This window comes from Lonchura striata, chromosome Z, assembly GCF_046129695.1.
Source record: "Lonchura striata isolate bLonStr1 chromosome Z, bLonStr1.mat, whole genome shotgun sequence".
NCBI classification, from domain to species: domain Eukaryota; kingdom Metazoa; phylum Chordata; class Aves; order Passeriformes; family Estrildidae; genus Lonchura; species Lonchura striata.
The window spans coordinates 61885705-61899396 of NC_134642.1; the positions used below are offsets into that span (position 1 = coordinate 61885705).

Here is a 13692-nt window from a genome sequence, read left to right on the forward strand (position 1 = left end):
CAGTAGGTCTAAACCTGCTGGAAGAATTGAGACAAATGGTTTTACTGACTTCAAGAGAAATCAAAGTGAGCCCTGAGCAGATGAACTAGTCTGTGTATTAAATATAATGGTGGTTGTTGGTTCCCTTCACTGCAGTTCACAGTGTTGCAGGGCTGCAGACTCCCGCATGACTGAGGCGCCAGCAGGCTAAAGAGGCCAAGGGCTGTCTGAACACTTTGCAACTGTAACACCTTCCATGCCACCTTCTTTGCCAGGGTTGACATCCTGCACAGATGGAAGTGCTAGTGCTTTCCTAAGATCTTCAGGCCTGCTTTTCCTTCATTCTCCCTGCAGCCACTCAGCCCAAATGACAAATGTGTAGCTTGACTGCCATGGCTGCATGCCCAGACTGTAAGCCTCATGCCTGTGGTGTCCTCCGTGGAAGTGAGCCGTAGTGACTGTATGTAGAGAGCTGCCACTTTCACCTGTGTTCACAGGTACCTGCAGGAGAAACACCTGGACATCATGGTTCAGCCATCCTCCCCGTGAGTGTTTGTTTTGTTTATAGTTGGTTTTTTTTTCTCTCTCTCTCTCTCTCAGTGTATGATAGGGGAACTGAAGTGATGGGGCTTTTTGCTCTATCAGGAGGGTCAGTTTACCTCCTGGAAGGTTTTTTTTAGCAGAGGGGCAGAAAGCATTTGAACAGGCGCTGAAGAAGGTGGAAGGCTCCTGCGCTGGGATTCAGTGATGTTGCTGGTGCCTGTGTGGTAGCCCCGCAGCTCACCCCACCTCACTCCAGGTGCTGAGCAGGGGAGCACGGGTTTGCCGTGGGCTGAACACCCTTGCATCTGTGCTTGCAGTCCTGTGCTCTGCTCTCTACACTGCAGAAACTCCACGGTCCTGGGGGACAGGGAGAAGGACACCCCTGTGCTCTCCCAAATGCCATTCCCTCCGATGGTACGGCATTCACCCGGAGCTGGCTCCTGACCCCGCAGCTACTCGCAGGAGAACCTGGAGCGCCCTTCTTGTTCAGGAGCTGCTCCTTTCGCGTTGTATTTTGTCCGTGGGCTTTTGGCGTGCCTCCGCGGCCGTCCCCGCGCCCTGCGCCCGGCGCGCTCGGCCGGTGCCTCCTCCGCCGGCTGCGCCTCCCTGCCAGCCCAGCCGGGCTGACCCGGCTGCACCCGCGGAGGGCGGGAGGAAATGCAGCCATGCGGCAGGAGGTGGCGAGCGAGCTCCTAGGGAGCGCTGTCGGCTGGGCCCCGAGTGTCCTGGCGACAGTGGGATGCTCTTTCAGGCTTGCAATCGGCTCTGAAAACGCCAGCATGCGTGCAGAAATGTTGCAAGGCTTTTTCAGAATTGTGTTTTGTGTCAAGGTGAAGGGCAACTAAGAATGCTGAACTGGTTTTATAGGAGTGTCAAAACAGGGATAAGGCCAGGGCAGAAGAGGCAAACTTGGAGTGTTCCTTTCTCGTGGAAATACTCCTTGAGCAGTCACACTGGGACCGTCCTGCCAGGGACAGATGGTGTTAGTTCCTTGGGCTCCCAGTGCGGGTTATTCTGTAGGGACCCACAGAACAGAACCTAAGTACTTTTTGATACTGAAGACACCTAAGAGACTTGCAACAGCATTTTAAGGGGCTGATCAACTGATTTGCTTTGTAAATTGCAAAACCTTTCTTTTATTGGAAAACCTTTCCTTTAATGTTAAATGTGCATGTTCACTGTGGTAAAGTAAAATGCTGACCAAGTTGATGTGTTTAAACAGAATTTTCTATATTTTAAGTAGAATTGTCTGGATCTTTAAGCTCTGAGTCCTGAAGCAGAATTCGATGTCCCTGTCCCTTCCTTTGATCTCTGATCCAGATGGAAGTTGATGGTCTCATTCTCCCCTTTAACCTTTCTTTTAAATGTAAAAAGATGCTATCAGGTAGCTTAAGCAGATGTTGCTCAATGTTTATGGAAAGCTTTTGTATTTTATGACCTGCCTGGCAATTGTCTGAGAAGATGACATCTTCTTTGACGCTCAGTCTGAAGTTCTGCACGTCCTGAACTGAACTTTTCTTGAAACTGAGTAGGGGACATCACCCCAAACAACCAGCAGGGACCACTAGAGACCCCCAAAGAGTTCTACAAAGGTGCAGTGACATGTACTGCATAAGGTCATGCAAGTGAAGCAATTATGCTGTAGGCAGGAGTAATTATGTATTAGATAGGCAGGTTTATGTAGATTTCAGTGTGTGAATTCTCTCACATTTTAAACCTTGGTCACCTTGATTTGTGGAAAATCTCTGCTTTGCGTCTCAGGGATACATCAAAGGGTTTCTAAAACCTTTGTCCATTTTCAGAGAGTTCAGAAAGTTGGAAACAAAAACAATTAATTGATTTACAGTTTAGAAGCCTTTGCAGAATAATTAATTTATTTGAGATGGTGCCCAGGCATTCAAAGAGGAGAAGAAATTAAGCAGATCCCAGCAGGAAGGAGTGGATGCAGCCAAGGTTAAGACAGAATCTGCTGCAGCCATGCCATCAGGGCCTGTTGCAGAGACGTTCCGAGTTATTCAAGGGGCAGTGACTGAAGAGTACGTGAGAAGTACTCAGGGCATCTTTCAGTTTGAGCTATCTGGTAAGCCCATCACTTGTGCAGCCTTGCCTAGCAAAAGGCACTGGGTGCTTTTGGGCAGAAACACTTTGGAAGCTGTCCCGAAGCAGACCAGCTCCTCTTCGGTTCTGTGTGAGGCTCCTGCTGCAGCCGCTTGAGCAGCCCCAGGAGCTGCCGTCCCTCTGTCCTCACGGGGCTGGTGTGGCACAAGGGACAGGGCGTTCTTGGGGCCACGGCAGGAGTGGCAGCTGCCACCAGCTCTGGGAGCAAAGCGCAGCTTCTGGGCTCTCCCGCCCGCGGCCCCAGCCCGTGGTGCTTGGGGCGTCAGGGGGACAAGAGGTGACTCCTTGCAGAGCGCCCATCAGCGTGCGGCTGCCACGGAACCGCTGCAAGCGCCCGTGGCCGTCTGGCAGGGGCAACAGAGAGGGAGGGCACAGCATCCTTGCTGCCTTCGCACCTCACTTCACTCTCTGTGCAGGTGACGGTGGAGGCACTTGGTACATCGACCTGAAGACCAAGGGTGGGAGCGCTGGCTTTGGAAAGCCTCCTGTGACAGCCGATGTGGTTATGAGCATGTCGAGTGCCGACTTTGTAAAGATGTTCACAGGTGAGGGACAAAGGCCTTTGTCAGGGGACACAGGCAGCGGGGCCCAGAAAAGCCTCTGCTGACAGGGGAGTAGAACAGCTTCTCACTTTGTGGTCTGGGATTGGAGGAGCTTTCAGCTTTTTTGGCTCAAGGAGAGTGCAGGCAAGAACTGCTTGGATGTTTCTGCACTTCTGCGTCCTGTGAACAGGCAGAGTGCAAAAGGTTACACTGCTTTTATTAACCAGGTACTGACATTTTAGCAGCCAAAATATCTTCAGAAAGAATCCAGTCAAATGGTGTACTTGTGCTCTGTGTATATCTGAGCAGCATTTCCTAAATGTGCACTGCTTGTACCAGGAGGACTTGTTGGGAAAGTAAGCTGATATGTTTCATCTCCCCTGAGAGATTGGAGCCATATGGTCTTTTCTCAGTTAAATCAGTCATAATCTAATAATTTTATTAAGTAACAGGATACAACATCTGATGTCATTTGCTCCTCTTTGCTTTCTCATTCCAGAAAATATATTTACTGATTAAATAGTGTTATACAGGAGGCAGTATCAGAATTTTCATAATGTTAAATTAGTACACTTCTTTGTAAGTGTGATTTCTACAAGTAACACTATTCAAAACAGCTCCAAACCTTTTTTAACACACTTCAAAATGAAGTCAGAAGACAACAGATTAATAATGAAAAAAAAGTTATCCATTAAATAAATCATTGCAATCAAGTCCTCAGAAATGTTTTTACAGATGGACTGGAAAAGTAAATTCTACTTCGATTAATCAGCCTGCTCCTTTACAGCAAAGTTCTTCAATATTGTGAAATGCAGATAGATAAAGATATATGGAAATTATTTGTTAGATTCGGATATTGGAGGTATATGAGATTTAATCACAGATTCTGATTTAGCATTTTTACCATGTGGATAAAACTATGAATGATATTCCAAAACAGAATTTCTAAAGCACTCAAAAATCTTACTCTAGGGATATTACTATTTCCTCTGCACAGCCTATATACAAATTATTTTAATTTTCTGATTATTCTGTTTCTTCATTTTAGATAAACTAAAGCCATTCATGGCTTTCATGCCAGGAAATTCTAGTATTAAAGGTGATATGATGCTAACATTGAGTCTGGAAAAGATGCTGCTATAGTAAAATTTTGAACACTAGCAGAATCCTGGTCTTTCTTATGTAACTACAAAGCTATTTTAAAACACCAGTCCTCATTTTTTGCTGATGCAGGTCAGCATTTTGTAGATCAAGATCAATAGATTTTGTAATTGCTATGGAAGTCACAAATCAGGTTGATTATAATACCCAACAGTAAACAAAGCTTTTAAAAATAACTTCCTGTAAAGTTTAAAAATACAATTATATCCTAAAATTCTGTTTTTTCAATAACAGCTTTTCAAATTTTCACTTTTTTTTTTTTTCTGAGTGCAAACTCTCTTGTGTCATTGTGAGATGCAAACCTAACAGAAATTTATTTCTTATCATGTTTTCTCATCTTTAAATTACCTGATGTCTAAGGAGATATGAGTTCTTATCCCATGATTAGGGGATGCACAGCATGTTTCCAGTGTACTGTAAGAGCTGAAGTCAGCACTAACTTTTCCTTTGACTGGGAGACAAAGAGTATTTTTCTGCCCTGTACTGGTTTCACAAAGCTTTTATGAATTGACCATCCCTATCAGATGTTATTTAAAAACATCTCTGACAACATTGAACTATTGAAAAAGTTTGCTGTGCACTTGTACGACAGGACCTAACATGGATGCTGTAATAGAGAAATCATTGCAGATATTTGCTTTCTGCAAAGGATTTTTTACATGAGGTCAAAAGTGTGTTTCTTTTTACTCTATTACTCACTTCACTGATTTTGAGTCCCATAAAAATGAAGTAACTAAAAAAATTGTGACTGTTTTGCTACTGTGAGTAACTGGAGAGAAAGGTACGATTTTTTTGGTTGATGATAAATGAAAAGAACGGCTCCAAAATGTGCATAAGAGAGACACGATCATATTGGCTGCTGATCCTAGTGAGGAGGACTGATGGCTCGTCGTACTGCGAAGGAAATGTGACCCTCATGTGCTCAAGGGCTCTGTTTAGGCTTCTTCCGTCCCCCTGTTGAGCAGTCCCAGGTCCTCCGGCGGAGTTTGGAGCAGGCGGTGCCAGCAGAGGGAGCAGGCAGCACGGCGGAGCGGGGCTGCCTCGGGCACCCGCGGCAGCCGGGCGCTGCCGAGCCTGCCCTGCTGCCCGGCTGCGGCAGACTTGCCCAGGAGCTGGACTCGCCAAAGTGCACCAAGAGCTTTTTCTGCTTAAAGCACGGGTCAAATGTGGGATAGGGCGAGATAAACAGGTTTGCAGCGATTTCAAAATCTCTGTCTGTGCCTTGCATCCTCTTAGTTCCTTCCCTCATTCCTGGTATAAAGTCTGTGCTCCAGAGCAGGAATGAGGGAAGTTGCGTACTTCTAGACGACAGATCACCAGGACTTGTCATATTTCTTTGAACCACTGTAGTAATCAGTGAGAGTAATATTTTGGGGAGAGACTTGGTTTGGAAGAGTGTTAGCCTGAATGCTTAAAATTTGACAAAATTCAAACCCAGTAAATCCTTATATAATGTCCATGTAATCTAATCCATATAGTCTGTATAATAGTGTCTTGCTTAATCTTAGTTCTATGCATCGTTCTGTCCTAGAATAAGATGGTGCTTTCTATAGCAAAGTTATGCTCTAATTAATGAAATATAACTAGCTCAAGCAATAATACATAGAGTCAGTGTCTTTTACTGCAGTGGCTTGTAGCTCTATTTCCCATCATTTCTATGAGGGGTTGAGAACAAGACTTTGCCAGCTGTCTGGGGCAGTATCATCACACCTCTTGAGACAGGTTTACCTGCACAAAATTTTATCAATGGGGTCCACACTTCAACTTGAAGTTGCTGTATGGGAAAAATAATAAAAAGAAAAGGAAGTGCCTGACAAGTAGCCAGCCAAGAAATGTGGCCCCCAGAAGAGTGACCTTTCCAGAATCAGCAAGCAGTGAAGATGAGGAAGGTGACTATAATTATTGTTGTCAGGCTTTCTCCTCTGTCAACTCTGCCCTTGGCATTAGGAGTCAGCCAAGCTACCTCTTGGTTGTTCCTGTATATGATGCTGTCAGTGCTGACAGGATCACATTTAAGCAGTCACAGGTGGTGTGTGTCAGTCACTCCACTTTGTGTATATTTACGGCTGGTAATGCTTACAGGTTATTTACATGATTATTATTTACTTTTCAATTTGCTAACTCTTGCTTTTCCCCTTAATACAAACTAAGGTTACAAAACAGGAAGCACAAGGGGAAGAAAGATGAGATTCTTGGACTATGAGCAATTACTTTCTATGAGAATCTACTGAGATTTGCAAGTGGAAGGTCAAGGCAACAGCATAGGAAGGAGAAGGGAGAGACTGACAGTCTCGGGTGGAAGGCTGCAGGGCTGCAAGTGATAGCTGGGCCCTGAAGGGTTCATAGAAGGCACTTAGCATTGCAGTGGCGACATCACTTGTGCATGTCTGTGTGCAGCAGTTGATATGTCTGCCATTTGCTACTCAGTGCTAAAAGACAGCTTATGCAATGAAATCGAGTAGAGGGATTGCCAATAATTCAGTCAGCTGGAGCAGAAGACCACTCAAGCTTTCCTGTTTGAATCAGGCTCCTTTAGGGCTTGTGTCCCATTAGGGTCCCAGAATGAAGAATTAATTCATCTCTTGTGGATCCTTGTACAGCTCTTTTTTCTGGTGTGTGGAGCAGGGATGTCGGGTCAGTGTTAAAAGCAGGATTACAAGTGTTGAAATACTGCTGAGCAGGGTCAACTAAATGCTGTGGTGAATGACCAACAGAACTGAAGGACCATGGTCTACTAAAATTGAGTTTGTTCTGAAATATTCTCCAAAAGTGACAAAATCTTAGGGCATCATGTAGTGTCCCCCATAAGTAATTTTTGGACTGGCAGGTAGGTGAAGGGCAAATAAACCGTTAGCAGTGCTTTGCTTTGAAGCATTGTGTGTATTTAATTAAAGATGTTCCAGAAATGCAGATATGATATTTTACAGATTCTGCTTTAAAAATCTTTCCTTACCTAAGGAGAAGCTGTGGGGTGTGAGGGAGGAGTTGCTTGCTTGATCTTCCTCTTTAAGGACACTCTTAAACAAATGGATTACGTTCTGATACTGCTTTGCCTTGCCTTATAAATAAATTTGGTCTTCAAACATTACAGTTCCAGTATTTTGTACAGAAAACCTAAAAAACACCTTAAAACAACCCCACAGACAAGCAATTTATTCACTTCCATATTTATTTGCAATTTTCCAAGGACCTTCCCAATAGCAGCATACCTGTTTAGTGTCAGAAAGCTGGTGTCCAAAGAGGTGCTTAATGTCTTTCATTCTGACCCTGCCTACATCAGTGTAGCTCTACCACATTGCTACTGAAAACACAGGGATACAAAGCCCTCTGCACAGTCGTGAGAGAAGGATTTCTTATTTACTAACCACCAGTATCTCAGGTGTGTGTTGTAATACCCCAGCTCCACTTGTCACACCAGTTCTCTGCAAGTCAGATCATTTGACTTCCTGCAGTCATGGAGAAAACTGCCACCCACCTTCTGTCATTGACCTTTAGTCCCCATGGCAGGGTGTTTGTAAGCTGCACTGCCCCACAGACCCACCTGTTGCTCTGCCCTTCAAGAGCACTGATGCCCCATGAGGGAACCAGCCCATTAATACTGACTTGCAGATGCCTGTTTCTCACCAAGCCCTTTCATCCACAGAAGTGTGTTATCCAGGTGGGTCTAGCTCATGCTTAATTCTCTGAGAGGGGACTGCAGTATTCCAGACTGACACACAGGCTTTTGGGGCGGGGGAAGCTGGCTCTCCAGATTTTTGGTGCTCATTCCTTTGCAAGAGGTGTTGAGGTAGAGGAAGTTTCAGTGAAGAACCAGCTGTCTGCCTGCATGTTGGAAGGCTGCTTCAAGCAGGCTTCCCTCACAATGTTACAAAGGAGGAAGAGGTGGTGTAGGACACCACAAGGTTTGGTCAAGCACTGAGCTCTTCTAGGACTTTCTGGGACCTTACAGATACTACTCTTTCCATGCTCCAGCTAACTGATGGAGTAAAGTCTTGCTTTGGTCATGACAAATGAAGTCTAGAAAGGAAGATGAATCTTGTAACTTATACTACTTTTTCAGGGGCTGCCTTTTTCAGGAAGATACTGGTTGTGCCAGGAATTTTTCCTTACTCAAAAGTGGTTCCGCTTAACTTTTTTGCACAGCAGGAGCTAGTTTGGTTGGGCACATGTTCCTCTGAGAAACATACCTTTAAAAACTAGTTTATGATCTGCGTTTGGCTGGTTCCAGCCATGATGATCAGCCCTTGGAGCAAATACCTAATGGCAGTCTGTGGGGAACTGCTGCAAAGAAAAAAGCCTCTTGTGGCAGTGGCCTAATCCTGCCCTTCTTCCTGTGACGCAGTCACTTCTGATTTCAAACCTACAGAATGGTCTGGTAAAACAGACCATTCTTGGCCTTTCTCATTTTTCATTCTCATCCCAGCTACTCTAGTGGTAGGTCCTTAGTGTACAGCCAGCTTTCTGCTAAAATCAGAAGTATTTTCTGATTGTGTCTGTCTTCCTCCCAGCCTGTTCATCACCTCCCAGGCCAGCTTTCCTCCTGCTGTGAGGGCTGGGGGGTTTTATATGGAGTGGGGTTTCACCTTTGAGTTTCAGCTGGCAAAGCTTTTGGCACCAAGTCAGGATCATGACTCGTGGTGGGTGCTGAGGGAGAGTCTGTGTGGGTGTTGGCACACCCTACTCAGCTGGGCAGGAGAGAGCAAGCATGGCCAGGGCACAGATTGCAGGGGTGTGACTCAGGTTCCTTGCTGCCTGAATCAAACAAAGGGCAGAGCTGGACAGCAGAAACAAGCCACTCAGCAGAATCCATCTCACCTGCCAGTCTTGAACTAAAGAGGAACCGGTCAAGACTGAGTCAGTGCACATCTTATCTTGTGAAGGACATCCCTGGGAAAAGCCAAGCTTTGCTCTGTTCCTGCTTGACCAACATGGAACTGGAGGGATGCTGGAGAAGCTGAGCAGTTCACAGCAAAGCCATGTGGCCACTTGGTGTCTGCATGTTTTTTGTGAGGTGGTATCATCTCTGCTGTGATGTTGCTGTCACTTGCCAGCACCTTTGGGCCTTTCTTCAAGCAGACAGTCAGGTGTTCCCAAACAGGAGAACAGTGATTCCTTTTCCTCCTCTTTGGCAGCTTGTACACCCTATTTCACAGACAGTGTTTCTCTGCAGAAGGATCAGTTCTTGTGGGACCTGGGATGCTTTTGCTTTTGTCCATTGTTTTTGGTCTGCTGGTGGCATGAGTGTTAATGGGATGGCAGGCTGCTTGGGAGAACTGGAGGGGAGAGCATGAGCTCCAACTGAGCACCACAAGCCCTAGCTTTCCTGGCACTGGCACCTGGAGTGAGACAATTTACCCTTGCCACACAGACTGCTGTGGCTGATGAAGGGTCACAGCACATGGGTTAGTGAGTTGCCAGAGGTCACAGAATAGAATAGTTCTGGGATGACGATGTGATACACTTCTTTCTCAGCCCACTGCATTAATGACAGCACCCTGCTGTCTTACCTGGACATGTGGACCATCTGTGGAGATATGCTCAGCACCTCCCACAGGTATGCATACCAAGTCAGATGTCTGCCTGGTTGTGTTTTATTCCAAGTGACGAATAGGAGGAGAAATGGCCAGCAATAACTCCTCACCACAGTCTCTTAGCTTTGCAGAGGAAGGACAGTCTCTCTGTCCACCCTGCAGCAGCCAGCACAGTCTTGTTGGGTCAATACAAGCAGCTTTCCTTCTTGGAGAAAACCTTGTTTTCTTGCTTGGGAACATCAGTGCACACAATTGCTGCCTTCTCAGTGCAATTACTCAGGCAGTGAGCTAAAATGAGCTCATCCAGAAGTGCAATTCTGTGCTGAAGTGCTGGTGATGCTGTTCTAGGCTTAGCTGAACTCTTCAACAGAGCATATGATATGACCTGTGGCTGTTCCCAACAATGAAGAAGTGAAGAAGAAGAAAATGGTGAGGGAGAAGGTAGGAGGAGAAGGGAGGCTTGGAGGCTACTTTGTCCTGTGGCCACTGAAAAGCATGGGAGAAGAACAAAGAAAAAGAATGCAAAGGAGTGATCAAGACTGAAGACCAACAGTGAAGAGCAAGCCCCTTTTGTTTCCTGACTACAGATGATATGCTTGATTATAGGGCTCCTGGAGATGAGGAGCGTTTATTTGGAAGGCAGTCCTCCTCTTAAGGAATTCCTTATTATCGTTTGTGAAAGTGTAGCTATTTGGTATTGAAAAGACAGCTCAGCAGCCCCACGTCAGAGGCAAACAGGTCACTGGCTTCATCCAGTATAACCCATACTGCCTCTAACCCATGAGGTTTGTTTGATGGCCTGTATGGTACTCTGGGGACATATTCCTGAAAATTAGACCATTCCTGTCCCTGGAATGATTTTGTGGGCACAGCAGAGTCCAGAAAGGTTGTGGTCTTTTTCTTATTGTTGCCATTGCTTTGACTACAAGTCCCTGCCTTAAAAGCAAGATGTGAAAGCAGGGTGTCATGTATTTGATCATGATGGATGGAGGCGGACTCTCCCTTCACTTGCTGGAATAATTTCTCCTTCTGTTAGGGTTCTTTATCTTTAGGAGTCTGCTACTGAAATCTTGATTACTTAAGTATTATATACCTCTGATGGTTGCAGAACCATGACCATGACACCCTACTGAAAATAACAATAGCAGAAAGGATGGCAATCTTCCCTACCAAAGGCTAATGCTGCTACCAAATTCCCCTACCACCTCACAGACAAATCCAGAAAGAGCATTACTTTTGGCATGAATACACTTCCAGATTGGCTCCATTATACTCTTGTGTAATCATTGTTGACATCATAGCTAGTAGCATGTGTTAGCCCATGCAAGTTTTGCAAATTTTGGCGTAAGGAAGATGAGGAAAGGAAACCTCTGGGGCCATGAAATAGCCAGCTTAGAAGGCTGATAGCCAGGCCTGTCTCCTTCTGGAGTGATGCAGGGTAAAAAAAGCCCAACTGAGGAGATGAGCAAAGTTTGCTTTGGCACGTGCCTTGCTTACTGTGGGAGAGCCAATACCTAGAGAAAATGCTGCAAGCACATAGTGAGCCCTTCTGTGATTAGTTGCAGAAAAATAATCCCAATATAAGCAATGTTGCTGATTGGGTCTTTAGTTGCAAGCAAATTAAGAAAGTTTTCACAACACATAAATTGCAGTTTCTATTGTTTTACACACAGGCACAGTGTGTGTGCAGAGAGAATGCATATGTATATAGTCCACATAAAATTAACATGTCGTGGCAGACACCATTAAAAAAAAGTAACAGTAAGTAGCATGTAAGTAGCATGCAGCAGCATCTGCGCAAAACAAAAGAGTAGCAGCTGTTTGGACACACCCACTTTGAGTGGGTGAGGTGCTGCAAGTCAGGAGACCTCCGCCAGAATAATGAGAATTACGTTATTTTATTTCAGCTGAGAACGTGTTCCTTGGCGCGTTTCAAATGCATGCATCCCCGTTTCACACGCATGCATCTGTTTTCACTCCTGCCCACGGTACTGCAGGGAATGCAGCTCCCCGTTGCCTGTTTCCCTGCAGAGGTGCACGGTGACCCCCTGTCCGCCCCGTTCAGCCGCCCGGGAGGGACAGGTGTCCCTTGGGTGTCCCTCAAGGTGCTGTGCTGTGCACCAGACGTGGTGCATGTGCGGTGTTGCAGGGCACACAGCTGCGGTGCTGTGCGGTGTGCGGTGTTGCAGGGCACACAGCCTAGGGTGCTGTGCGGTGTGCGGTGTTGCAGAGCACACAGCCTGCGGTGCTGTGCGGTGTTGCAGGGCACACAGCCTGCGGTGCTGTGCGGTGTGCGGTGTTGCAGGGCACACAGCCTGCGGTGCTGTGCGGTGTGCGGTGTTGCAGGGCACACAGCCTGCGGTGCTGTGCGGTGTGCGGTGTTCCAGGGCACACAGCCTGCGGTGCTGTGCGGTGTGCGGTGTTGCAGGGCACAAAGCCTGCGGTGCTGTGCGGTGTGCGGTGTTGCAGGGCACAAAGCCTGCGGTGCTGTGCAGTGTGCGGTGTTCCAGGGCACACAGCCTGCGGTGCTGTGCAGTGCTGTGCGGTGTGCGGTGTTCCAGGGCACACAGCCTGCGGTGCTGTGCAGTGCTGTGCGGTGTGCGGTGTTGCAGGGCACAAAGCCTGCGGTGCTGTGCGGTGTGTGGTGTTGCAGGGCACACAGCTGCGGTGCTGTGCGGTGTGCGGTGTTGCAGGGCACACAGCCTGCGGTGCTGTGCGGTGTGCGGTGTTGCAGGGCACACAGCCTGCGGTGCTGTGCGGTGTGCGGTGTTGCAGGGCACACAGCCTGCGGTGCTGTGCGGTGTTGCAGGGCACACAGCTGCGGTGCTGTGCGGTGTGCGGTGTTGCAGGGCACACAGCCTGCGGTGCTGTGCGGTGTTGCAGGGCACACAGCCTGCGGTGGTGTGCAGTGTGCGGTGTTGCAGGGCACACAGCTGCAGTGCTGTGCGGTGTGCGGTGTTGCAGGGCACACAGCCTGCGGTGCTGTGCGGTGTGCGGTGTTGCAGGGCACACAGCCTGCGGTGCTGTGCGGTGTTGCAGGGCACACAGCTGCGGTGCTGTGCGGTGTGCGGTGTTGCAGGGCACACAGCCTGCGGTGCTGTGCGGTGTTGCAGGGCACACAGCCTGCGGTGGTGTGCAGTGTGCGGTGTTGCAGGGCACACAGCTGCAGTGCTGTGCGGTGTGCGGTGTTCCAGGGCACACAGCCTGCGGTGCTGTGCAGTGCTGTGCGGTGTTGCAGGGCACACAGCCTGCGGTGCTGTGCGGTGTTGCAGGGCACACAGCTGCGGTGCTGTGCAGTGTGCGGTGTTCCAGGGCACACAGCCTGCGGTGCGGTGCGGGGTGTGTGAGCTGCTGTGCGGTGTGCGGTGTGCAGTGGCACACAGCCTGCCGTGCGCTGCCAGTCCGGGCCGGTGTGCGGGTGTGCCATTGCACACTTCCTGCGGTGCGGGGGACAGGGCGCCGGTTTCCGGTGGCTGACAGGAGTCGGAGCCCGCCGCTGCCTCCTCCGGCGCGGAGTACCACACACCCCCACACACACCGCGGGGAGGAGGAGGAGGAAGAGGGCGGAGGGAGCAGAGCAGCCCCCCGCCCCAGCCCCCGAGCGTATCGCCCTGATCCCCCCCATGCAGTACGGGCGATATAGCACGGCTGCCCGCCCCGCGCTCCCACGGACAGGCACCTGCAGGTACGTGACCGCCCGGCCGCACCGTGTGCGTGGATGCGTGTGCGGGGGTGCGTGTGTGTGCATCCAGCGCTGCCCGCCGCGGGGGCGGGCGATACTCCCGTGTCTGGCTCGCTCTCTCTTTGTGCGCGGCCAA

General features: G+C 48.5%; 1 protein-coding gene across 2 annotated transcripts in view; it reads left to right on the forward strand.

Annotated features, from left to right (window-relative positions):
• Window positions 1-447: 447 nt before the first annotated feature.
• The window catches only part of KIAA1958 (KIAA1958 ortholog), an 85153-nt gene continuing 71908 nt past the window's right edge, over window positions 448-13692 (forward strand). Inside the window, exon 1 of one of the 2 annotated variants that reach the window (XM_077790079.1) lies at window positions 448-524. The gene's annotated coding sequence lies outside the window, so the exon portion shown is untranslated. Of the gene's footprint in view, window positions 525-13457; window positions 13560-13692 lie in introns of those variants that run through there. The other variant, XM_021525031.3, reaches the window with a different exon arrangement.